This window comes from Amblyomma maculatum, chromosome 5, assembly GCF_055883805.1.
Source record: "Amblyomma maculatum isolate TAMU_Amacu chromosome 5, ASM5588380v1, whole genome shotgun sequence".
Lineage (NCBI taxonomy): Eukaryota > Metazoa > Arthropoda > Arachnida > Ixodida > Ixodidae > Amblyomma > Amblyomma maculatum.
Window position 1 is genome coordinate 32404860 of NC_139348.1, and position 24930 is coordinate 32429789.

At 41.7% G+C, this 24930-nt stretch overlaps 1 long non-coding RNA gene across 3 annotated transcripts; it reads right to left on the reverse strand.

The window, feature by feature from the left end:
* Positions 1-4491: 4491 nt before the first annotated feature.
* On the reverse strand, positions 4492-24657 carry LOC146187972 (uncharacterized). 3 transcript variants are annotated; one of them, XR_014707168.1, is made up of 4 exons: positions 24479-24657; positions 24019-24128; positions 17171-17282; positions 4492-4697 (listed from the first exon to the last, which is right to left on the reverse strand). It is a non-coding gene; the product is annotated as an uncharacterized LOC146187972 (long non-coding RNA). The 3 variants fall into 3 exon arrangements; XR_014707169.1 differs by having other exon boundaries at positions 17171-17334; XR_014707167.1 differs by lacking the exon at positions 17171-17282.
* Between the last annotated feature and the right edge of the window lie 273 nt (positions 24658-24930).

The window sequence follows — 24930 nt, forward strand, 5'->3', positions numbered from 1 at the left end:
GTAAATATTGTATATATCATGGTTTCTAGTAGTAAATATTGTCTAACAAGCTTTGATGGCTGGTCACCATTGCACATTTCAGGCTTCGGCGGCGCGAAAAAAAACAGTAGAAGCTGCTCTGACTGACACAGACATTTTTCAATGTGCATGTATCCCAATATAACTGTTTTTGGACTAATTTCGTCCCAACTAAATTTTTCGCTGGCCCGGACATCAGTTTACATTCAACTGTAGAAGATATTCATACGCCATACATAATTTGGGCCACCAAATTAAGGAGACTGCAGCCATGATATTAGGAGACCCCTGCTTCTGGGAAAGAGAGCAATGGTTAGCCTTGACCGCCTAGTAAAGAGCAGAGATATTAGTCTGCCAACCAAGATCCGTATAACTCGTGCTATGGTCTTTCCAGTTGTGATGTATGGATGCGAGAGTTGGACTGTGAAAAAGGCTGACCACCGAAGAATTGACACGTTTGAATTGTGGTCCTGGCGAAGACTCTTGAGAGTTCCTTGGACTGCCAGAAGATCAAATCAGTCGATATTGTCGACCATAAACCCTGACTGCTCATTGGAGGGTCAAATTCTAAAGTTAAAGCTCAGCTACCTTGGTCATCTGATGAGAGGGGAGGAGTCGCTGGAGAAATATTTGATGCTTGGAAAGGTTGAGGGCCAACGGAGAAGGGATAGGCAGCGAACACGATGGTTAGATGGCATCCTCGAGGCACTGCAGATGAAGTTATGTGATGTTAGGAAGATAGTGAGAGACCGGAAAGCGTGGCGTGACATGTTCCATAGGGTCACGAAAAGTCGGACACGACTTAACGACTGAACTGAACTGATATATAATGTTTGTTGGGATAAATGTACTGACTGGCTTAAAATTATTTAACTGAGCTGACCACACAAAATGCACAGAAGCGCCCATCACGGAAAAATGTAGAATATATTTTTATGAATATATTTTCCGTGATTCACTAATTGTTGCGGACGATCTGCGATTATATTTGACAATTTTGTAGAGTACTCTTTTTACAATTCTAGGCACGAATAATTGTGTAAAATTCTGCATATAATATCTTCGAGACAATTCCTGCTGACTAGAGGGACGGATGTCGATCACGCGTGGACGTAGCTAACACAGATAGTGTTCCAAACTTTAGCCAAGTGTTGAAAAAATTCTGACAGCACGTGGAATCTACACTGCAGAAATTTGCAGAGGTGAGAATAATGATTCTGCATACGGTGCATCACGTATCATTATCGTTATCAACTAAACGCAGCGTCATTACCATTGCAAAATAACGGCTTGAGAGGCTAGTTGGTGCATCATCGTATTCAGATATGTGGCGCAAACAAAGACAAACACAGGAGAAGATCCACAACACACGCGCACACTACCAACTGTAAGAAGAACCGGAAAACACTTCCTCTTCTACACTCAGGCACGTCTCAACTTCTTCTTCTTCTCATCTCCCTCTTCTTTGCCAAGGGGAAAATGTCACACTCTTCCTCGCACACCATAACCTTGTCCAAACATGGCGGTGACCAATCTCTTCTTTCTTTTCTTCTATTCTTTCTCTTCTTTACCAAGGGGAAAGTGACACTTTCTTCCTCTCAGCCCAAAAAACATCAACCAAACATGACAGTCACAAATTCTATACTGTCTTGTAAATCCACACCACTGCATTGCCCAGTAACTCCTACCACACTGGACAGGTAAATATCCCCACATAGTCACAAATCATACACTAAAAACACCACCACACAAATACAGCAAATACAGTAGGACATGTCCATCTACACACCATAACTTAAGTAGTCCCTATCTATTGAGAAACTATATCTTGCCAACATCTAAGAAGCCACGAGGCCCATGTACTTAAGGGGGAAAAAATTCTGCAAACTCCCATGGCCCCAAAAACGTAAGATGAGTCCAAGAATAACAACTTTAGGCCAAGAATAACAGCTTGAGGCCCGATAATAATCTCATTCTTTGCATAACTCAAGAGAATTGCTCAATAAAATTAAATTCTTTTCTACGTAAACTCAACGAAGCTTCACTAATGCATCTTTCATTCTTCTTCTGTATCCAATACGCCTCTAAAATTTCGCGTGCCATCTTATCCCGACTCTTGCCTAATATGTTTAACCTACTAAACAACGGCTCACACTTGCACTTTTGGCAGTGCAAGGCTAAATTTGACCCTTTGCCATTTTCTATGGACTTCTCATGTTCCCTCATTCTATCATTAATACATCTTCCTGTTTGCCCAATATATAGATTACCGCACGTCAGAGGAACCTCATAAATCCCCCCCACGCGACATCCAATAAAACTCTTAACATGCTTCTTATCGCATTGCCCTTTGTTTTTTCTCCCTTTTTCTCACCCACCCCTTGGCAAAGAAGAGGGAGATGAGAAGAAGAAGAAGTTGAGACGTGCCTGAGTGTAGAAGAGGAAGTGTTTTCCGGTTCTTCTTACAGTTGGTAGTGTGTGCGTGTGTTGTGGATCTTCTCCTGTGTTTGTCTTTGTTTGCGCCACATATCTGAATACGATCATTACCATTGATACTGACATAATTTTCATTACCACTAATTGCGGCCTCATTCTCGTCGCTATCATCACGGTAGACAAGGAGAATTATATATGCTGCTTGTTTCGCGATCCAGGGTTTAGCGCAGTTGGTTAAAGCGCTAGCTAGGCTAGGAGTCCGATTCCCGGTAGAGACGATTTGCTTTTCTTATCTCGTCAAACCAGGATGATTTAAAGTGATAGACACATCAGTGCACGGATCCTGAACACATCTCGGCAACAACTCTCGCGCATGGAATTTCGTTCCATGGGCCTATATATACGCATACGAGTGCACAAGCATACGCACACGCTCGAGCACACATCTGACAAGCAAAAGATTAATAGATCCGTGTCCGCGAAAAAAGCTCCTGCGCAGTCAAGAAACTCAAGGTACTCAAATTCAAAGAACGCAACAGAACGTGTGAGTCGCTTGAACAAACACCAGTGGCTACGTTTGGATAGTAAACGCAGAAGCGATCGAATATATTTGGTGAATCCACATCCTGTAAACGTTTGTCTATGATTGGAAACACGCACGCCCAGCGTCATTATTTCCGCCTTTTTTACGCGATAGAAACATTACATATGTTCAAGCGATAGCAGAGGTGGAAAAGATCGATCGGGCTACCCGATCAAACACTCACTGCATGATTCGCCATTACGCTAACTGTTTCCGGCATTCAGCATCAGCACCGACTATACCACGCCTCAGTACTAGCTGCTCTTATAGACAGATATGTTGGGTTGCTTTCAAGGCCTTCGAGGTCTAATATCTACTAAACACAAATTTGCAACTTATTCCTGTACTCTTTAGCGCTCTGCTGTGGGCTTCAGCAACAGACAGATAAAGACTGAACGAGTTAGGCCATCGGTGTAGCAGCGCATAAAATATTTCAGCTCAAAGAAAAAATAGAATCAACGTATATACTACATTATGTCTAGCTAATTCACTTGACAAGAAAATAAATCTGAACTGTACTGGAATGGTTCGTATTCTAATTCGACGTAAATCGCACTCTGCGGAACGTTGTGTGCATGTGGAAGATAATAAAAAAAATCAACAGCACGTACATGTGGCAAGGCAAACGAAAAAAAATAAAAATTTAAAAGAATTACCTACACTGCAATGAATGCGCGCTCACGTGTCGCCAGCATATATGGTAACAAAATTGAAATTGCATAATAACGATGCTCTCTTGGAAGTGATTTTTGTTCGAAAGTTGCAATACATGGCTCATAATGATGCATTTGAATACGGCTTTTGACAGCGTTCTCCTAAGCACTGATCAAAAACTATACTTCAGGCATTCTACACTCTAAGAACAGAAGGAGTACTAGCACTCCATTTGGAGGAGTTTTCGCTTGTCCCATATACGACTCCTTTTTCCAGAGTAAAAGAACTCTCCCTAGCTATAGAGTAATCGGACTCCACTGATGGAGTACTGCGCTACTCCTGTGAATAGAGTAAAGGCACTCCTCCGAAAGGAGTAAAACTACACACTGTAGTAGCGTCCTACAACTCTTCCAGGAGGAGTTCAAGGACTCCACTGATAAGAGTGCCTGTACTCCTTGAAGGAGAGTTTTATTTTACTCCTTCTGATGAAATTTCATGGCCGGTTTTACATATCCTACCATTTTTAAAACCAGTTGCAGCCATATGTTTTGTAGGACTCACTTTGGCCATACCTTCCTCTGGAAAATGGTGCACAGCATTTCCACTACACACTGTTCAATGGTGAATGAACAAATTTTGCTTCGCTGTACAAACTTCAATATTTGTGACCAAATTTTTTCCGCACTTCTTGCACCATACACACAACAGTCTGTGATGTGAAATCGGTGCTTCAATAAATAGGGATGCAAAAGCATGCTGATGACAGCTTTTATTTTCTCACAATTGCTGTGCATGCCAGCAATTCATTTGGGATGTGCTCTTTGAGGTCTAGGCCCATCAGTGTTTTCGACACCACAGTCTACTTGGCATTAGATGCCCAGAACACTGCTACAAGCCAAGTGATCTTGTGAGCAAAGTTTTAACCAAGTGATCCTGCCGCTCGACCACATCGCAGCTTGCCGAGCCGAGTGAAGCCGCTCAAGATATCCTTGCATTTTCCAGGTGCCTGCATATAGAATAAAAACAATGCAAGGAAGGTTAAAGCAAACTATTATAAGCAACTATACATACTCCTAATCTCAAGTTTTCATTTTAACCTACAGCTAATGCAACCAAACAAAACTTGGTGTGAAGGCCTGGGGTCGCCACCTAGGTATGCCGTAGCAGTGGCACATCATGACCAAGTGTAGACTTTTCATTCCAAATCATTAAACAAAGCTAGTGATCTAGAAATCCACATACCTCGTTTATTCTGACTGCCAGTTTGCTATACCTCAAGTGGGAATACCACTATGCTAGTCCCTCAGAGGCTAAACACAAGCCTGGCCTGCTCTGGACCATTTGTTGCTCGAGAATTGGCTATGGATGTAGAACACATGCAGCTGTACTGGCGAACCTCCACTCCCTCTGGAGTTTACTGAGGCTGCTTCTGCAGAGTGGCATCCATCTACAGCTAAAAACAGCGCTGCAGAATCTGAATTGGAGTAATGCAAAAGCACGGAATCTGCTGTTGGTTGCTTCTGGTTGCTTAATTCACTTATTGTTTACCCATTTTATTTGTTACTTTCAAATTGTGCACCAATCCCTTCCTATGCCCTTCTTCAGCTAGACTTCCGGTTTGTTGTGTGACGTCACAGCCTCTAGCTCACATTATCCACTTGTTTATTCATTTTAGTCTTTGGTACTTTCAAATTGCACAATCCCTTCCTATGCCCTTTTTTAGCTCTATTTCCAGTTGCGTGACGTCACACCTTTGACGCCACTCTAATTGACTGCCTTAACTACTTTAGTCTTTGATACTTTGAAATTGCATGCTAATCCCTTCATATGCCCTTTTTTAGCTCCACTTCAGGTTGTGATGTCACTTCCTTGAAGTCACCTTAATTCACTGGTTTAATCATTTTAGTATTTGATACATTCAAATGTGGCGCCAAGCCATTAGCTAATGAGACTATTTTTGCCTTTACTGTTTCATTTTTTGCCTCTAATTAATTACATAATTACCTTAATGGCCTAATGTTTTTGCACACATTACATCACCCTCTATCGATTAACACCACTCATTAACCTCTACAATTTCTCAATCACTCACAATTGCTACGGACAAGATTTTGCATGGTTTGCCTTTAATTAATTACCTTATAGGCCTAATTATTATTTCGGACACAACACTACGTCACCCTCTATCAATTGGACCACTCATTAACCTCTACCACTTCTCAATTACTCACAACTGCTGCAGAGAACTTTTACATTTTTTGCCTGTAATTAATTACCTAACTAGCTTACTGGCCTATTTTTTGACAGCAACATTATGTCAGCCTCTATTGATTGACACCACTCATTAACCTCTCACGTTTCTTAATTATTCGCAACTGCTGCGGACACGATTTTGCGGGTGCGGTCTACGGATAGAAATCTGTGAACATAGCGAAGTAACGCTTTCTTGTTAATAACTTGAATGAATCCTTGAGTTTAGTTATATTTAGAATCCAGGTGAAGAAGACTTTTGTGTCAAATATCAGGAAGGTCATAAAGGCACGTTCGGTGTGATGACTGCTCCTGAACCAGGCTAGCTTCAGCGATATAGTGAATAAAATCATGAAGCAGATATTGCAGTTTCTTGTTTTTCATGCCAACCATGACCTATACTGATTTCTGACACAGCCATTGCTATGGCGTTGAAATTGAAACAGATGATGGGAGAGATTGTATTATTTAGCAGCCATAAACAAATACTATGTGGTAATCCATGTATAGTCATGCACACTGTTACAAAGACAACACACAAAAAAATCGGGGGCACTTTAAACTCTACCTTAAGTGTATGATGGAGCACATTGGGACTTCCGTGTGGATTCTCGTTCATGTACAGACACTTCACTACAGGCTAAATGAGTAACCCCACAATTTATTCTGTTATGTTGTGCATACTCATTAACGCAGTTGTAAGCCATCACATTATGTTAGACCACATAAAGATATAGAGACATGCTTTAACCAAGCCATTTGAACCTGCCTGAGTCACCTGGGGATGCCTGGTTGACTGGATCCAAAGAGCCTTGGATCCAGTCACTCCGGCACATTTAATGGCTTGGTTAAAGCCAGAATTCCTATCTGCCAACTTAGCCGTGTCATGTAGACTCGTGACGTGCACAACCACTGAGCAGTGTCCAGCCATGTCACCAGCCAACCACCACCTGCTAGAGATATGCCCATGATTTTTGCTCAAAATGCCTATATCAGACTATATCCAGAATAAAGCCATGAATGCTGTGGCATTATTATGGTGTCTATACAATTTTAAGTTAATACTGCTACTCAGGCAAGACCATGACAACGTAAATTTTGAAGTGACGCTGCTTTTGTAGTAATGAAATCTATCAAATGACAAATTACATAAGGAAAGCCAGCAGCCAGCGAAACTAGAGAGAGCATAGAGCAACGTTTCCAATTTTTATTCATATTTGTCTTGTTTGTACCTACTGGCAGCCAGACATGCCAGGATTATTTTATGCGCGCTGCAGTCCTCCAACTAGCAGACAATGAAGAGGTGATATGGAAGTGAGAAATTTATGCACTATTTTTAAACTGACTAGAAGGACAAGGGAGTATCATGCGACATTTCTTTTATCCGAGGGCATCATAGGTGCTCTTAGCTGATCCATGGTGCCCACCTATGGTATCTTTTTCTTTGTCAGCTGTCACTGCTTATATACGTATAATTTGCATGTGGCACTCTTTCCCACCAGGCAACTGACAACTGCAGATTTCTATTTCATAATGAACTCACTGAACTCGGATTTCCTATATATCTTTGATCTGTCAAGTGCATAGCCTCGGCTTATTTTATGGTACCATTTAATGACCTTCTCGAGTGTGACAGCAGATCATAGCCCTCAGTACATGCTCATGCATGCGCATTCATGCAAGCATATCGTCAGTGTGTGAAGCACAATCTGAGTGTGTGGTATTTTATTTTTCAATGCAGTGGAAATGAGGACATGCTCTGGTAATAGCTCAGATATATTTGAGATGTACCACATGCATGCACTATCATGTTTCACTTCAGTTATCAAAAAGCAACGTTTCTCAAATGGTAGTCACGATTTTAGGAGTCCACAAAACATATGTTAAAAAAATTGAAAGGTCATGCAATAGCTTTGACCTAGCTAGACACAGCTTTAAATGGCTAAAAGGGTGCAGGTTTAAAGCTGGTTTTAGTTTCTCAAAGCTCAACATAAAAGGAGTGCGGAAACAGGGAGCATGAGAGAGAGAGCATCAATGGAATTTGTCGATGCCAGCATCGGTGATGCTCGAACTTTGGCTCCATTGCTGGATGGGAATGCAGTGCAGTCTTCGGAATCTATGTGGGGAAAGAGGACACTATGTGGTAGAGCTGACACGACAGTTTTTCTGTTGCATGCCGTCATCCATGCATAACGTCGATAAGAATATTTTTAATATGCAAGCGCCTCTACCATAAATAAAACTTAAGCTGCACACCGCAGGTTTGAATTCTTTATGCAATTGGGGCTGGTACAAAAGCAGCCAATGGTGTGTGCTGTGCCATCACTGTGGAGAAACCGCAAGCATGACCAACGTGACAGTCCTTGCTTGTTGGTGTCCATTCATGATGGTTCACACGGGGAAGATTGGGAACGAATAAAGTGATAGATAGTGCATGCATTGGTCATTTCTCAAATATTTGAGTGTTTTCCAAAACACGTCCTTTTTCCACTTTGCAGAAAAATGAAATGAAGATGTGAAAAATGAGTGCACTCATGATACTAATGTACATGTACGGATTAATGTGCCTTCCTGACTAAGCACGGGGAGCTGCAATCCGCGCTAATGCTCGAGTATGGACTTGAGAGATCAAACGCATTTTACAAATCAATCGGCTTAATGCGCATAGTATGACGCAAACATCTGCACTTTTAAATGGTTAGAAGAGATATGTTGCGCCACATACACAAAATAAGTAAACAATGGCAATGGAAAGACACGCATGATGTCCATCACGAGTGGCAGAAATAAGCACTATCCTTGAGATTGTACGATATGTCGTGTTCAATGAAGTACCGCACACGCTCACCACTTCCATATCACCTCTGTCGTCTGCTAGCTACCCAAGCGCAGCCCGCACTAAATCGTCCTTGTGAAAGTCTGGCATGTAAAAGTCTGGCATTCAGCAGCATATCGTCGAGAAAAAATGAACGCATTCTGGAGCAACTAAAAGTACCCCCCCCCCCCTACACACATAAAAATGCAAGAGCTGGCTCCACGCTCGGGCGCCCCTTAGGCTAATGAGTTAACATGAGTGCAGTCAAAAGGTAGCACGTATGCGGAAACTAACAATAAAAAAGTAGAGTAAGTGTGACAAATCTCTCTTAAACGTAATTTATAATCATTATTTTACCTGTTTTTGCTGTGCTTTTTGTCATTTATTTTTAATGTGACAGTATTGAAGGCCCCATTCTCCCCAAAACCTTGCATTATTGTTGACAATGTCGTGAGCAAATAGTCATAAGCAGGGTTCTAGCATTTGGTAGTAAGCAGGTGACATTTTTGTGGGTCAGGCATTAAGTTTGTGTGGCATCATGAGGCCGCATGAGATGCCGAATTGCTAGGAGCTCCTTACGATTGAAAAGTGAGATGGCAATCAAGCCCCTCCGAGTCGCACTTTTGTACAATGTTGTTAAAGCAAGTACATATATATCTATATCAGGTTGTCTTTCAGATAATGTGGTAGCTTATCACTGTATGCTAATAAATGTTTGAAATAAATGGATCAGTTACGAAGCAACTAGCAGCATACCCTTAAAGGCAGACTTTAGGTATCCCTGCAGGTTTTAAAGTTAGGTTTAATTTATTTTTCCGGGATTTCTTAACACCTGCTTCCCTTCCGGACTTTGTTTCCATTGTAGCACCGCGTCGATTTAAGCTGGTCTCTGTTCCTGCAAGGGTGGAAAAATGAGCTAGCTGGTAGTTCATCTGTGGGAAAAAAAAACAGCACACTCTTGAGACAAGGACAAAGCGCTGTGTTGTCATCTCTTTCTTTGTCAATGTCTTAGGAATGCGGTTTATTTTTTTCCCAAGCTCTCTATTCTTACTGAGTTTTTTCATTCCACCCCAGATGCATTACCTACAGCAATGAAGAAGATGAATTTGTTTATGCATTATCGCCTACTGTTGTTTTTATTTTTTTTAAACCTAATTTAACAGCTGTCACATGTGTGTGTATTCGATATGTCAGACTAAAGAGAAAATCCTCGACAGCTTGGTACCAGTGAGTACTTATGGAACTTGTTGGTACTAGTTTCACTACTTTTTTGTAGCTCTGAAGTAGAGCCCACCTATATTGGCCTCAGCTATAACAAATGCTTATTGTGAACGAGGGTGGAGCTACTGTCAAAATATGTGTTTATAGCCTTGAGTTTGAGACAAAAAGAACTACGGAGGTCCCCCTGCTTTGTTATAACGAACAACAATGCACCATACAGTCACCCTACTGTCAAAACATGCATGAAGATCAGAGTACATCGTAACTACCATTATCATCCTCAAAGAAAGTGTCGAGCATGTAAAAAACACTGCAAGAAACAATAAATCAGAAGCACTAGTAAAGTTAACCACTGCCCGAGCACATGCTTACAGGCTACAAGGTCAATCACTTGGTCCGTCAGTGTGCCGGTTAGGCAAAACTTCTTAAGTGTGAGCAGAATCAGGGTAGCAGCAGCTTCACTTATGCCATTCTACACTGGCAGTGATCAACCACTAACAGGGCTTTAAGAAGTTTGAATACGAGCCACGAAGTATGCTTTGTTAGCCGAACTGGTCACATGACAATGCGTCACCTGCCCAACTGGATCTGCACCTTCTTAATTACTGGAGCGTGCAGATAGCACACAGAGCAAATAATCTGCACCTCTCCTTTGTAGGTAGAGCAGTGCACACTCATCAATTGAAACTAGACAGCAGCCGATGGTGTTATGCTAAAGAGCCACTTCCTACCAGGCTTGTTGGTATGTGCAGATCTACTTGTGCAGAAAGGTTGCTTCAAAAGTAGAGCAACGGCGACTGGGTATCAGTTTATTTAAAGCTCGATGTGCAGCTAGAATGCTTTAAACAAAAACTATGCGTACAATTGATGTTCTGCATGCACATGTGCTTGGTTAGCCTTTAACTGTTGAGGGTTGATGACAAAAACACCGACCCACCTTACCACCAGCTGTCGTGAACACCTCAACTGCTTTATTATTGCATTCCTAAAGCGGCACACCCACAACCAATGACTGCATCAGGCGCCTGAATGCTTGGATATCTGACTTTATTCGTATTTAACAGTAAACAAAAAGACAATGTGAAGGTGTATGTATCCATAGATAGCTCTGTTGCTGACTTTCAGTGGTCAGTTTAAAGAATGTGTAAAGGGCAGTACTTTTCCACGTGCGTATGTCCATAAAATTTAGTAAGGGTTGCATTTTTCATTCAGAACTGATACTGGTGTCTTTCTAATGCACTGTTAATGTGTGGTAAAAACTGCAGATTCAGTTCTTACAAAATTGATACAGTCATGTGATTTATTCCCCAGCAGATGGCTGCGGTTTCACCCCCAGAGCTCATATATGGCAATTTTGCAGTGATCTTAACTGAAGGTGTAAGGAAATAGCCTCATGAAAAGGCAAGCAATTGGCTGAAAGAGCATAAACAAGACCACTGTAAAGGCAAATTGCTTTACGTTGCTAGTGGGGACGCAATAAGTATGCTTATTACGGTTGCCTGTGCATAGTGTCACTTTCCCTAGTAGTCTGAAATAACAGACGGATGCATTGCTACAGGCAGACAACAGATATCTTTCAGCAGGGTGGCAAGAAGGGAGAGGTAGATTGCAGACTATCTTTGCATAATGCAGTCTAGCACTTTGCCGAGTGTAAATAATACTGAGAAAGGGCAACCCTTTTATGCAATACATTTTCTCAAAAAGCCTAAACGACCTGATCATCCATACTAAGGAAATATAGAGTGCCTTTTACACTCGACTAAGGGCTACATTTATGTATGAGCCACTTCTTGTAAATTTAGAACCTGTTATTTGGAAGGAAATGGAATCTGCATAGTGCAGTGGCACTGCATACACCCTGAGGTACTGCCCCTGCCTGTTGCCATCATTATCATAGTCTAGCTCTGTGGCATATAAAGAACAATTCAGACACATCTGTACTTTGCGCATGGCAGCAGTCAACCACGTAATGACACCATGAGGTTAGCTTGGAGTGTCACTTTAGCCTGTCTGTCTGCGTATTTTCAAATCTTTGCATGTGATGTCCCCAGATGCTGTTGTTGTTCAAAGGTTCAAATATATGAATATTTGGGATGCAGAGCCTGTAATTGATTACTTCATATACCAGGGAGATGAGGAGCCAGGTTTTAGTACTGCAGACAACAATAGCAAGAAACAAGAATAAGAGCTGGGGCGGCCCTTACCCCATCGGTAACGTGCCGATGGGAATCTTAAGAAGACATCGGACCCGTCACATGCCCGAAGTGTTCCACACCAGCTGCAGAAGTGGATGTTCGCCACCTGCTGTGCACTTGTGCAGGGACCATCAAGGACAGATTCTGCAGGAAGTAGGACTAACTGCAACAAGGAAAGAGGACTTCTCCAAATGGCTCACCGACAACGATAAGAGCAAGAGCCTTCTTCAGTTACTTATGGAAAACAATTTAGATGGATTTTTATAATATGCCTTATGGCGAGCTTGCGGAATGAAAAAAACCTAAATGTATGTGCAACTAGCCAGATATAGCATCATACTGTATTGCACAGCTGATTCCACCGAATATATTTGCAAAATTGACTGATAATTGCTACTTTCATGCAAGATCCACACACTGCCAAAATAATAAAAAAATGTTATATCTAGCAGAGTGTAAAAGTTTTAGGACTGCCACCACTTCCTTTTTTGCATGATGCTTGCCATACCAAATTCAGTAAGCACCCTGACCCTGTCAAGCTAACGTCTAAGCTCTCTGGAGTGCTTATGTTCTTTTGACCGAGTCATTGGTTGTGGATAAGCCGCTGTAGCAACGCAATAATATAGTAATCGAGGTGTTCACAACAGCTGGTGGTAGGTAGGCTGGCATTCTTGTCATTGATCCTGAATAGTCAAAGATACTGCAGCAATGCTACCAAGCACATGTGCATGCAGAACATACATTATACATGTAATCTTTGTGTAATGCACTCCACCAGCCCAACAACCTTTAAGAAAGGTGATATCGGATCGCTGTTGCTTGAACCACAAAGCAACCTTTCCGCTCAATTACGCCTGCACAAACTAATAACACACTGCTCTACCTACATAAGAAAGGTGCAGACTATTTGCTATGTACTACCTACACTCTGCAGTAGTGGAGAAGGCAGAGATCCAACTAAGAAGGTGATGCATTGCAATGTGACCAGTTGGACCAACACAGCATACTGCGTGACAAGTATTCAAACTAATTAAAACCCTGTCAGTGGTTCATTTCCTGGCAGTGTAGAGAAGCTGCTGCTACCCTAATTCTGCTCACACATCAGCCCTTACACACATACACACTGAGTGGCTGACCTCGTAGCCTGTGGGTATGTGGTCGGGCGGCAGTTAACTTCACTAGCAATACCTACCGCCTTATTGTTTCTGCATACTAGACACTTTCTTTGAGAGTGATAACGGAAGGTAGGATATGCTCTTATGTTCATGCATGTTTTGACAGCGGGATGACTTTACGGTGCATTGTTGTTCAATATAACAAAGCAGGGCAACCTCGGTCGTTCTTTTTATCTAAAACACAGGGCTATAGACATATGAAAAAAAAATAATACCACAACATTAAGTGATAAGGCATAAACAAAGAGGCATGTCCTTCTTCATTACTGTAGGTCATGCATCTGAGGTGAAATGAAAAAGCTCAGTAAGAACAGAGAGCTTGAGAAAAAATAACAGCGCATTTTTGAGACATGAACAAAAAATGACAACACAGCTCTTTGTCGAGTGTGCAATCATTTTTTCCTTTCCCAATATGAACCAGCAACTAGCCCGTTCTTCCACCCTTGCGAGAAATGAGACTACCTTAAATTCACACGATTATAAATGAAAACCAAATCCGGAAGGAAAACAGGTGCTAAAAACAGCCCTCGGATAAATAAATTAAAATTAAGACCTGGAGGGATACTTAAAGTCTGCCTTTAAGGGCATAATGTGGTAGTGTGACTGTCTCCAGTCTGCATTTCTACAAGGTGACCCTCCTTTTCGTACCTGCATACTGCTATTCGCTTCGTCACTGATCCATTTATTTCAAACATTCATTAGCATACAGTGATAAGCTACCACATTATCTGAAAGACAACCTGACATAGATATATATATACCTGCTTTAGCAACATTGTACAAAAGTGCGACTCGGAAGGGCTTGGTTGCCATCTCATCCTTCAATCATAAGGAGCTCCAGGCAATTTGGCATCTCATGCGGCCTCATGGTGACACACAAACTAACACCAAAAATCAATGCCTGACCAAAAAAATGTCACCTGCTTATTACCAAATGCTAGAACCCTGCTCATGACTTTTTGCTCACGACGTTGCCAACAACAATGCAAGATTTTGGGGAAACGGGGCCTTCAATACTGTCACATCAAAAATAAATGACCAAAAACACAGCAAACACAGGTAAAATAACGAACATAAATTACATTTAAGAGACATTTGTCACGCTTACTCTTTTTTATCGTTAGTTTCCGCATACGCGCCGCCTTGTCACTGGGCTTAAGTTATTAGCCTAAGGGGCGCCCGAGCGTGGAGCCAGCTCTTACATTTTTCTGCGTGTATGGGGGGGGGGGGGGGGTTCATTTTTTCTCTGATGATATGCCGCTGGATGCCACACTCGCACAAGGATGATTTAGTGTGGGTTGCGCTTGGGCAGCTAGCAGACGACAGAGGTTATATGGAAGTGGTATGTGCGGTACTTCAGTGAACACGACATTTCGTACAATCTCAAGGATAGTGCTTATTTCTGCCAGTCGTGGTGGACATCTTGTCTTTCCACTGCCATTGCTTACTTATTTTGTGTATGTGGGGCAACATATCTCTTCTCACCCTTTACAAGTACAGATGTTTGCATCATACTATGCTCATTAAATCGATTTATTTGCAAAATACGTTTCATCTCTCAAGTCCGTACTCAGCTTATTTTACTTGACTTGCTGTTTGAGGACCTTCTCGAGCATTGCCGTAGGTTACAACTCCCAGTACGTACTCGAGAAGGCACTTTAATAAGTGCATGTACCGTGTTTGCCAAAAGTAACCAGGCTGCATGTTTTGCTTCTTGCTTGTATTCTGAAGCTAACATGGATCCCCTGAGGATCATAACTTTTTGGTAAGTGAAGACAGGAGCTCTCATTTATTTTGCACCAACTTACAGCATCAGAAGTTTTATGAATTCTCTGCTAAATGACTGAGAAGCGGAACACGCAGCCTGGTTACTTCTGGCAAAGACAGTGCATCAGTATCATGAGTGCATTAATTTTTCACGTCTTCATTTCATTTTTCTGCACAGTGAAAAAAGGAAGTGTTTTCGGAAACACTCAGAAATATTTGAGAAATGCCAAATGCATGCACTATCTATCACCTTATTTTTTCCCAATCTTCCCCGTGTGAGCCATCATGCATGGAAAACAACGTGCAAGGCCGTACTGCCACGCTGGTCATGCTAGCAGTTGTTCCCCACAATGAAGGCATAGCACACACCATTGGCTGCTTTTGTACCAGCCCCAATTGCATAATGAATTCAAATCAGAGGTGTGCTGCTAAAGTTTTATTAAAGTAGAGGCGCTTTCATATTAAAAACATTCTTATTACTGCGGACAGGAGACTATGCATTGAGACGTCGTCTGAAATGCAGGCTGCAATATCAAAGGACATTTTTTTTTCTTTGCAGTAAGGGGGGGGGGAGGGAGGGAGGGAGTTGATTGACTCAGTGGCCGACCTTCAGACGAAAGCGCTTGATGAAGATGCTACTGCACAAAAGCAATATAGAATAAGGCATGTTTTCTACAGCATAAGGCACGGTCACAGTCACCTTATCAGCTTTAGCTTATCGACGCATGATTTTTCGCATTACACTGGCGACGACGCCAGCACGACCAGCGGTCACCTATCACCGTAGTGTGAGGTTTTCGGCCCCGCGACACCGACGGAACTGATCAACGGAAGGTCGTCAAGAGGTACTGCTTTGTTTAAAAGTTTTGTCTGCTCCTTTAATGTTGCAAGGTATGCTCTCGCCTCAAGGTAATGCTTGCTTACTCTTAGTTTTTGGACCGAAAGAGCAACGGCAATACCTCAGCAATCGGGAACATAATGCTAAACCCTCCCCACTTTCGTGGCGCGGGTACACGGCGGGAAGAAACGGACAAGTACCTTTTTATATGCGTGAGCGCTTGTTGCTAAAACAAGCTAAATCTCACAGCGTAAGAATAATATGCTTCTGATTGTATGCTGAATTATACAGCATGAGCCCGTCCATTTCAGCCTCCTCGGCAATCTCTAGACGAAGCCCAAAACAAGTCCGAGGATGACTACAGTCGCATATTATAGTAAAGGCTTTTCAAAGAAAAGAGAATATGCGAATAAAATATTTTTGCTGAAAAAAAAAAAAATCTGTGACCACCATCCAAGCATGAATGCAAAAGTGCTGCCTACATAGCCTACATCGCGAATAGCAGACGACATGGGTATGATATCTCATGACGTCAGCGGCCAATGGTTGCCAGACCAGAAAGCCAATTTCAGTAATAATAAAAATTATTTTTAAAACTATCTGCTGCAACGAATGAGCTCAAATTTTGAGGATTTATAATTTAACGTGTGAGGAGTGAAATGCAATAACTAGTTTATGCTCAGTTGTTAGCTGTCGTGACCACCTTAATGAATCAAGTGAAACGTGATAGTGCATGCATGCGTTACATCTTAAAATATTTCTGAGCAATTACCAAAGTATGTCCTTTCCACTGCGCTACAAAAGTAAATACCGAACACTTGGACCGTGTGTCGCATGCTGACGATATACTTGCATGAATGCGCATGCCTGAGTGCACAGGGAATTGAGGTCTGCTCTCACGCTCGAGAAGGTCCTCGAAAAATGCTGTAAAATAAGTTGATGCTAGAACATGACAGATCAAATATAATTTGCAAATCCGAACTCATTAAGCTCAATATGGAACGAACATCTGATCTTGTAAATTATGTGATGGGAGACAATGTCACACACATACAAAATATGTATGCGGCGACAGTAAAGATGTAATAAATGAGCACTGCAGATCAGCTGAAATGAGCACATGCCTGCACATTATTAAAGACACCCTAAAAACAAAAGGAAATTTCACCCGAAGCTCTGCGGTCCTAGTCAATAAAAACAGCCGCAGACATTCCTCACCTCCCCATCACCTCTCCGTTGTTTGCTAGTTGGATGCGAGCAGCCAACATAAAATCATCCTGGCAAGTCTAGCCGCCAGCAGGTAGCCCGGAACTGTCCACCTGGAGAAAGACTAACGCCAGAGCAACCCTAGTAAACAAATGGCTGGGCTGTACTCAGGCAACCTGCGGACAGTGGATAATCTAAGAGGCCCCCTGATATACACAATAACAGTCAAGGAAAGAGTACATATCATCAAATATAAAGCAAAGTCGACTAGTGTATTACAAAAAAAACAGCATTGAAGAACTGTGATTGAGTCCCCTTGAGTACAATTACATGTTTGGGAACAGAACAGATACAGTGACTTATAAACAAGAATTACCGATTCTAATGTGCTGCCAAGCAGAAGCACACCTGCTAGAACTGCACAAGATCAACCAGTTCACTAATTATTGCCATTACTTAACAACACAAGACAGTGACAACAAAATTATTAAATCAAGCATTGGCTGGAAGGAAGTGCTTGAGAACTCTACGCTCAATCAGTGTCACATGCTGCATGGTAGCAATAGCAATAAATCAGTTGTCAAAATAAGGTAGTGATCCATATTATGCAATTACCTACACAGATCATTCTCTCAAGATTAAATAAGGAGTGCAACAATTAACACACACATAGCGTGGAAGGTAATAGTAGACCTGTAGTAACAGCACTTAGCCACAAAGTGATTGGTCAAGAGGTTGTACATGGGTTGAATAGCATGCCCACATCTGCTACACTGTTCTTTAAGGATGTTACTCCACATTAGCACACTTCAGATGAACAGGCAGCATGAGTAGACAAACGGCCTTGCTCATATTTTATGTTCTGAAGACTGTCCTATGCAGCAAACAATTGAAGAAATGCAATTTAAACACTGGCCAAACACACCCATTTATGGATCGTTCATTTCTCACTTTCTGATGTGAATGCTTTTTCGATCTGTAAAATGGACAGTTATCAACATGCATTGCTTAGAGCTTCAGCTTGGCTACGGACCTATAAGGCTGCCGCGATACCTCAAGCGACAAGATTCTGAATTAGAGGGATGTCACTGAACAGCGCACTACAGAAAAGCAACTGGAGTGGCTGAGGCTTCAGAGGGCATAATCATACATACTTACCGGGATGAAGACCAAATCAAAGATGCTTCCCACTATCTCACCAAAAAGCAACCAAAAAGAATTTACAAATTGTTGCCTCTGTTAGTGACAGCCTGTTCATAACAGGGGGTGAGATAAGGGCTGCCCTGAGCCTTAATGTGTCAGATAAATTTATTAGGCAAAGGCGTGACAAAGCAGGATTCAGATAGGATGGCTACACAAAAGCCCTAACTTTAAGGCAGTACTGGGTGGGCCTAGAAACAAAAAGAGTGCTGCCTAGTTGCTAAAAAGTAAATGATTATATTTTTGTCTTTTGACCTGTGGCTTGCTTTCTTATATACCATGCTTGTTTTGCTGCCAAGGCTGTAACTTTCATTAAATACTGCTATTTTAAGGTATGATCCCCTTTATGTCAATGGCCTCAGGCCAAGCACTCAAAAATCCTTAAACATGTGAAGAGGGGGGGGGGGGGTTACCACAAAGACAGCCTCTCACCTCTTCCCTGCATTGATGGTCAGCTGAGCTCCCAAGCTGATTTTGTAATCATTGCCACCAGCTCCTTTCTCACCTGCTAGAAGGACCTTGCAAGGATAGAAAAAGTTGTCGGGCTAATGGTGTTGATTCATGATTCACAGTGCTTAATTAACCACACGGACAGAGTAAACACATAAAAGACAAACACAGGCTCTGAACTTTAACCTTATTCTGGAACCACCGATACTCTGCTTATATACCCATAAAGGCACCGACTAGTGGTGATTTTTTATACTTGTGACAAATAAAAACAAAAAGAAGTACCGTAAGAGCAAACCCGAACAAGGGGAGAACAAAATAGGCAAATCATTTTTTAAGCCGCCAACACGTGGAACAACGGACTAATAACAGCAAAAAAAAAGAAAAAGAAATGCAATAGTAACAGAAAATGGGTAACAGAGATAAGCTAACAATTAACACAGCAAAACGCACGAGATGAAGTACACTAAAACTGAAAGAAAGGATGCATGACAAGAAAGATTAAGCCAACAATTGACTGCTAAAGGCAGAAGATGAGCACTAAATAGCTAAAACAAAGCAAATGAAGGAAATGCTCATGAGCAACAAGGGTGAAGTCCACAAATAAATTGCGAAAGGATGAAGATGAGGTGCATAAAACGAAACAATAAAGATAAAATGTCAAGAAATGAATTCAACAAATGTTATAAAGCTAAAACCAGGCTAGATTAGAGAAGTCCATAAAGAAAGGCAATCATTTTTTCCAAGAGTCAAATGGAGGGGGTGCTAACACAATCATCCTTGAGCCTCAAAATCTTGGCAGCTTTAACTATTTCATGTGTCAGCTTATACCGATGTGTTTTTAACAGTTTTCTTTTTCGAAGATTGGGTGGCATGGCTTCTTTGAGTCAGTTCCTGCAGGGGACGGGCAGATTCCTGGGGGATATACCTGATAAGTCATTTTAATGCTCCATTAGCCTTCATCGGCCAGTTTGGTCCATGTATAGCTTACGGCAAGTGAAAGGCTTAGAGTGAGCGCCTTCCGCACGTGCTGCTAAGGGTTTTCTGTGCTACTTAGTGCGGCCTCTTTCTTATTTATTTTTTTGCTTTTCTTTTTCATTAACGATTCACCAAAGCTGCAATAGTTGCTCGGGGGCAGAAAACAACGTCAACTCCTGCTTTCTTTTCACTCGTAATAAAGTTGTGGGAAATTTGGTGCATTTAAGGAATACCTGCAACATTATCACGTTGCCTATGTGCTTCAACCAGTGGTTCAGTTTTTTGCACTTGGTGTTTTTAAGCACTTTTTCTGCGACAGTGGAAAGGACTTGTAACAGGTACCCTGATTGCGTGAGCCTGCATACCTTTTCAAGAAGCTTTCTTGCAATTTGTGCTCGCATGACTTGTTCAAGGCATTGGCAAGGGCAGACTGGATGATATTTCTTCTAACCAGCTTTGAACGAGCGGAGTTATATGATAGGAAGGGCTTGTGCCCCTTGGTTCAAATGCCCAGCTCACGTGACTGGGTGTAAAGATGCTTAGTTCCAGGAAGCATATGGAATCATTGTCTGGCATTTCTTGCTTTAATTCAAGGGGAGCCAGGATGCTCTTAAAGACACTCAAAACTTCAGGTACTTCATGAAAAAAGGTTTCTACGTCACGGTCTAAATTAACTAAGAAGTCGTCCCCAAAGCGGAAAATTTTTTGAATTTGTGAGTTTTCAAAGTGATTCCTGAGACTACTGTCATGCATAATTAAGAACAGATCACTGAGCACGGGAGTAAGTAATACATGATATGATGCAGATCTCATGCTTTTGGATAAGGTGTGAATCATTCCTTTCTGCAAATGTTTATTTTAGATACACAGAAAGCAATTCTAAGAGACCATCTACAGAGACACCACACTCACTTTGGGAGGATATGGTTCCATGTCTGTCAATAGCTTTGCGAGCGCATTTCATGAGGTCCATCTTGAGGTAAAGAATAAAACAAGCCTTTTGCATTTATAGAAAAGGCATGATAGGCTTTGTTTCTTTTCCCATTCAAAAACCTAATGACTACATCTGCATTCTTTACCAGAAAGGGATCATCGATAGAAAGCAATTTCAGGTTGCCATGCAAATACATAGTGACGTCTTTCTACCAGATATACCTCTCGTGCCCTCTGTGCGTTATTGTTTCGGAGGATACCTGGCAGACAGACGTCGCTATGTATTTGCAAGGCAACCAGAAATTGCTTTCTATCGATGACACCTTTCTGGTAAAGAATGCAGATGAAATCATTAGGTCTTTGAACTGGAATAGAAAGAAAGCCTACCGTGTTTTTTCTACAGATGTTAAAAATTACTTTATTCTATACCTCAAGATGGGCGACCTCATGAAATGCGTTCGTGAAGCTATCGACAAACCTGGAGCCGTATCCTTCCAGAATGAGTGTGGTGTCTCTGTAGATGGTTTCTTGGCTATGCTTTCTGTGTACCTAAAATCAACATTTGTAGAATGGAATGGTTTACACTTTATCCAAAGTCACAGGATCTGCATTGGATCATGTATTGCCCCATTATCAGTGATCTGTTCTTAGCTATGCATGACAGAAGTCTCAGGAACCATTTCAAACACTAACAAGTTAAAAATATTTTCTGCTTTGTGGATGATTTTTTAGTTCTTTTCGACTGTGACAAGGAAGCCCTTTTTTTTCATGAAGTACCTGAAATTTTTAGTTTCCTTAAGAGTGCCCTGGCTCCCCTTAAATTTATGCACGAAATGCCGGACAATGATTCCATGCACATCCTGGAACTAAGAATCTTCTTTACACCCAGTTATGTGTGCCGGGCATTTGGACCAAGGGGAAACAATCCATTCCTAACATGCAACTCCGCTCGTTCCAAAGCTGGTCAAAAGAAATATCATCCAGTCTGCCCTTGTCAACGCCTTGAACAAGTCATGCGAGCACAAATTGCAAGAAAGCTTCTTGAAAAAGATATGCAGGCTCACGCAATCAGGGTACCCATTACAAGTCCTCTCCACTGTCGCAGAAAAAGTGCTGAAAAACACCAAGTGCAAAAACACAACCACTGGCTGAAGTGCACAGGCCGCACAAAAAGGTAGCAGTGATTCGTTGCATGCACCAAATTTCCCACAACCTTACGATGAGTGAAAAGAAAGCTGGAGTTGACGTTCTTTTCTGCCCCTGAGCAACTATTGCAGCTTTCGTGGATCATTAATGACAAAGAAAAGATGCCGCATGAAGAAGCACAGAAAACCTTTAGCAGCATGTGCAGAAGGCGGTCACTCTAAGCCTTTCACTTGCCGTAAGGTATACATGGACAAACAAGCCGATGCATCAATAAAAGGCTAATAGAGCATTAAAATGACTTCTCAGGTATATCCCCCAGGAATCAGCCCGTCCACTGCAGGAACTGACTCAAAGAAGCCGTGCCACCCGATCTTTGAAAAAAAAAAAGCAGTGTTAAAAACACATTGGTAAAGCTGACACATGAAATATTCGAAGCTGCCAAGATTTTGAGGCTCAAGGATGATTGTGTTAGCACCCCCTCCATTTCACTTTTGGAAAAAGAGATTGCCTTTCTTTATGGACTTCTCTAATCTTAGCTGGTTTTAGCTTTGTTACATTTGTTGAATTCATTTCTTGACATTTTATCTTTCTTGTTTGGTTTTATGCACCTCATCTTCATCATTTCGCTATGTTATTTGCTGACTTCACCCTTGTTGATCATGCGCGTTTCGTTCATTTGCTTTGGTTTAGCTATTTAGTACTGCTTGTGTTCTGCATTTGGCAATGTCAATTGTTGGCGTCATTGTCGTTGTTCATGACTTTTTTTTTCAGTTTTAGTTTACTTCATCTTATGCGTTTTGCTGTGCTAATTGTTAGCTTTACCTCTGCTATCCATTTTCTGCTCCCCTTCCACATTTGTATTTTTTTTGTACTTATTAGTCCACTTTTCATGTGTTGGCGGCTTAAAAGATAACTTGCCTATTTCGTTCTCTCCTCATTCGGGTTTGCCCTTTCGGTACTTCTTTTGGTTTTTATTTGTCACATTAGTTTTTGTTGCCACAAGTGTCAAAAATCGCCACTTGTCTGTGCCTTTATGGGTATATAAGCAGAGTATTAGTGGTTACAGAATAAAATTGAAGTTCAGCACCTGTGTTCGCCATTTATGTGTTCTTTACTCTGGCCGTGTGGTTAAGCGCTGTCATTCATGGCTTACAAGAATGGGCATTTTCTGCCGCAGCATTCTTTCCCTATCCTCACGGCGCACATTGTGAAAGTACACCTTGAAAAGCTTTATAGCCCATTACACTAGCTTGGCTTCCTAAGGTCGCTGATATTTCAGGCATTAAAAGCCAATTTGCAAAAAATGGTCCTGCACACTGCAAATTCTGATGAGTTATGGAAGGCCATCAAAAGTGCGTGGAAAGAGCTGAAGCAGATGCAACACTGTCGTGCCAGTGCTCTATGACTCCTTGCCATGCCAAGTCTGCTGTCATAGAGCTTGGCAATGACTTCCTCAGCTACTCAACTTCCTGTGTGCAGTCAACATTGGTCCCCACCCTCATTTTCTTTTTTTTTGTGTGTGTGTGTTTCAGCAAGCACGCAGCAGGTCACTGAAATGTTTCCAGATTTTTTTTTTAGATGTAGGTCATTTTGCATTATTTTGCACAGCAACAAAGAATATTTTTTATGACTCGACAATTAATTCGTGAGCCATTCTTAGCAGCTTCTCTTTCTTATGAGCATGACCTAAATAGCAACTTTACTTTTTTGAGGTTTCAAAGTGGCTTTATAACAGCATGTCCATGCTGCAGCTATAAAAAAAGTATGCATACTGTTTATAAGTGACTTTTCTGCAGAAGAAAAAAGTATGCCAGGAGGTGAAAAATGAACAATTCATTTTCTTCGGATTAACTCACGGTTACTTCCTTGATTGGCTGCTACACAGGACACTAATCTTCAGAACATAAAGTGCAAGCAAACACATTCGCATACTCAAGCTGCTTGCCCATCTGAAGTGCCCTAATATGCAATGACGTCCTTAGAGATAACAGCCTAGGAGACCATGGCAACAGCTGACCGCACTTTGTGGACATGTGCTTAGCCTAAGGCCGCGGTTCCTCCACTTGTACAGCATAGGTAGGCAAATAAAGCATTTATCACCATTAATCATGGTAGTGCCTTTTGAGAATCATGTGACGGAAGAACACACTTACGAGCTTAATGCTGTTCACGGGACGCCTTTAGCAACCAAGCAAGCATCCACCCTGAGCAAGCAGCTGTCTTCCAGGAGAACATTTTCAAAAACGTCTATGTCAGTGTACACCTGGAAGTGCAAGGAACAAAACTGTAATGCCTCACTCAACCGGACGTAAACGTGACTGCCGATGCATATTTGTGATGATAAAAAATGGAAGTTATTAAAGTATGTATGCACAAGAACACATACTTCTGTGTCTACGGCAGGAAATTAGCGGTTACAGCACTGCCAAAACAAATAGCGCCTACGCGCCTCCCATGTTCGAACAAGCGACAATGCCACTGCTCCCAGTACAAGAAAATAGCGCTTGGTAAAACTGAGGCTTCAAAATATGTGCTAATGAACAGAAGTCTACACGCTTTTGCGCGTATTTTAAACTTGCAGTTGCGGAAAAAAAATATAGAAGCGAACATTACCTGAATGACTCCATTATTGTCCGGAGACCGTTGATGCCGTTGGCGAGCGAGCATTGAAAGCAAGTTGTAGGTCATATCCTGTGTGCGCGCTGCAAATGGTGACCACTGCGAAGGCTTGAGGCTTGCGATGCATTTCATAATGATATAACAAGGTAGTTTAAGAGGTCAAGCCGGCGGTAATAAAGGATTGCTAAGCGCAGTACGATGCAACTGACAGGCTGCAAGAAAAAACAACGCACAGCTAACGCAGCGCTTGAACTGAACAAGGAGAGCAACAGTTGCGCAACGCAAAAAAAAAGAAGAAGAGGGAGCATGAGTTTGATAACTATCAAGTATTTGTAAATGCATAAATTATTTTCAAATAATAAAGTTCATTTGTGAAGTTAGTGGTCGTAGGTTATTCATTTCTTCAGGTAACTTTGGTTTGAGAAGTTGACAGTTTCGTAGTTGAA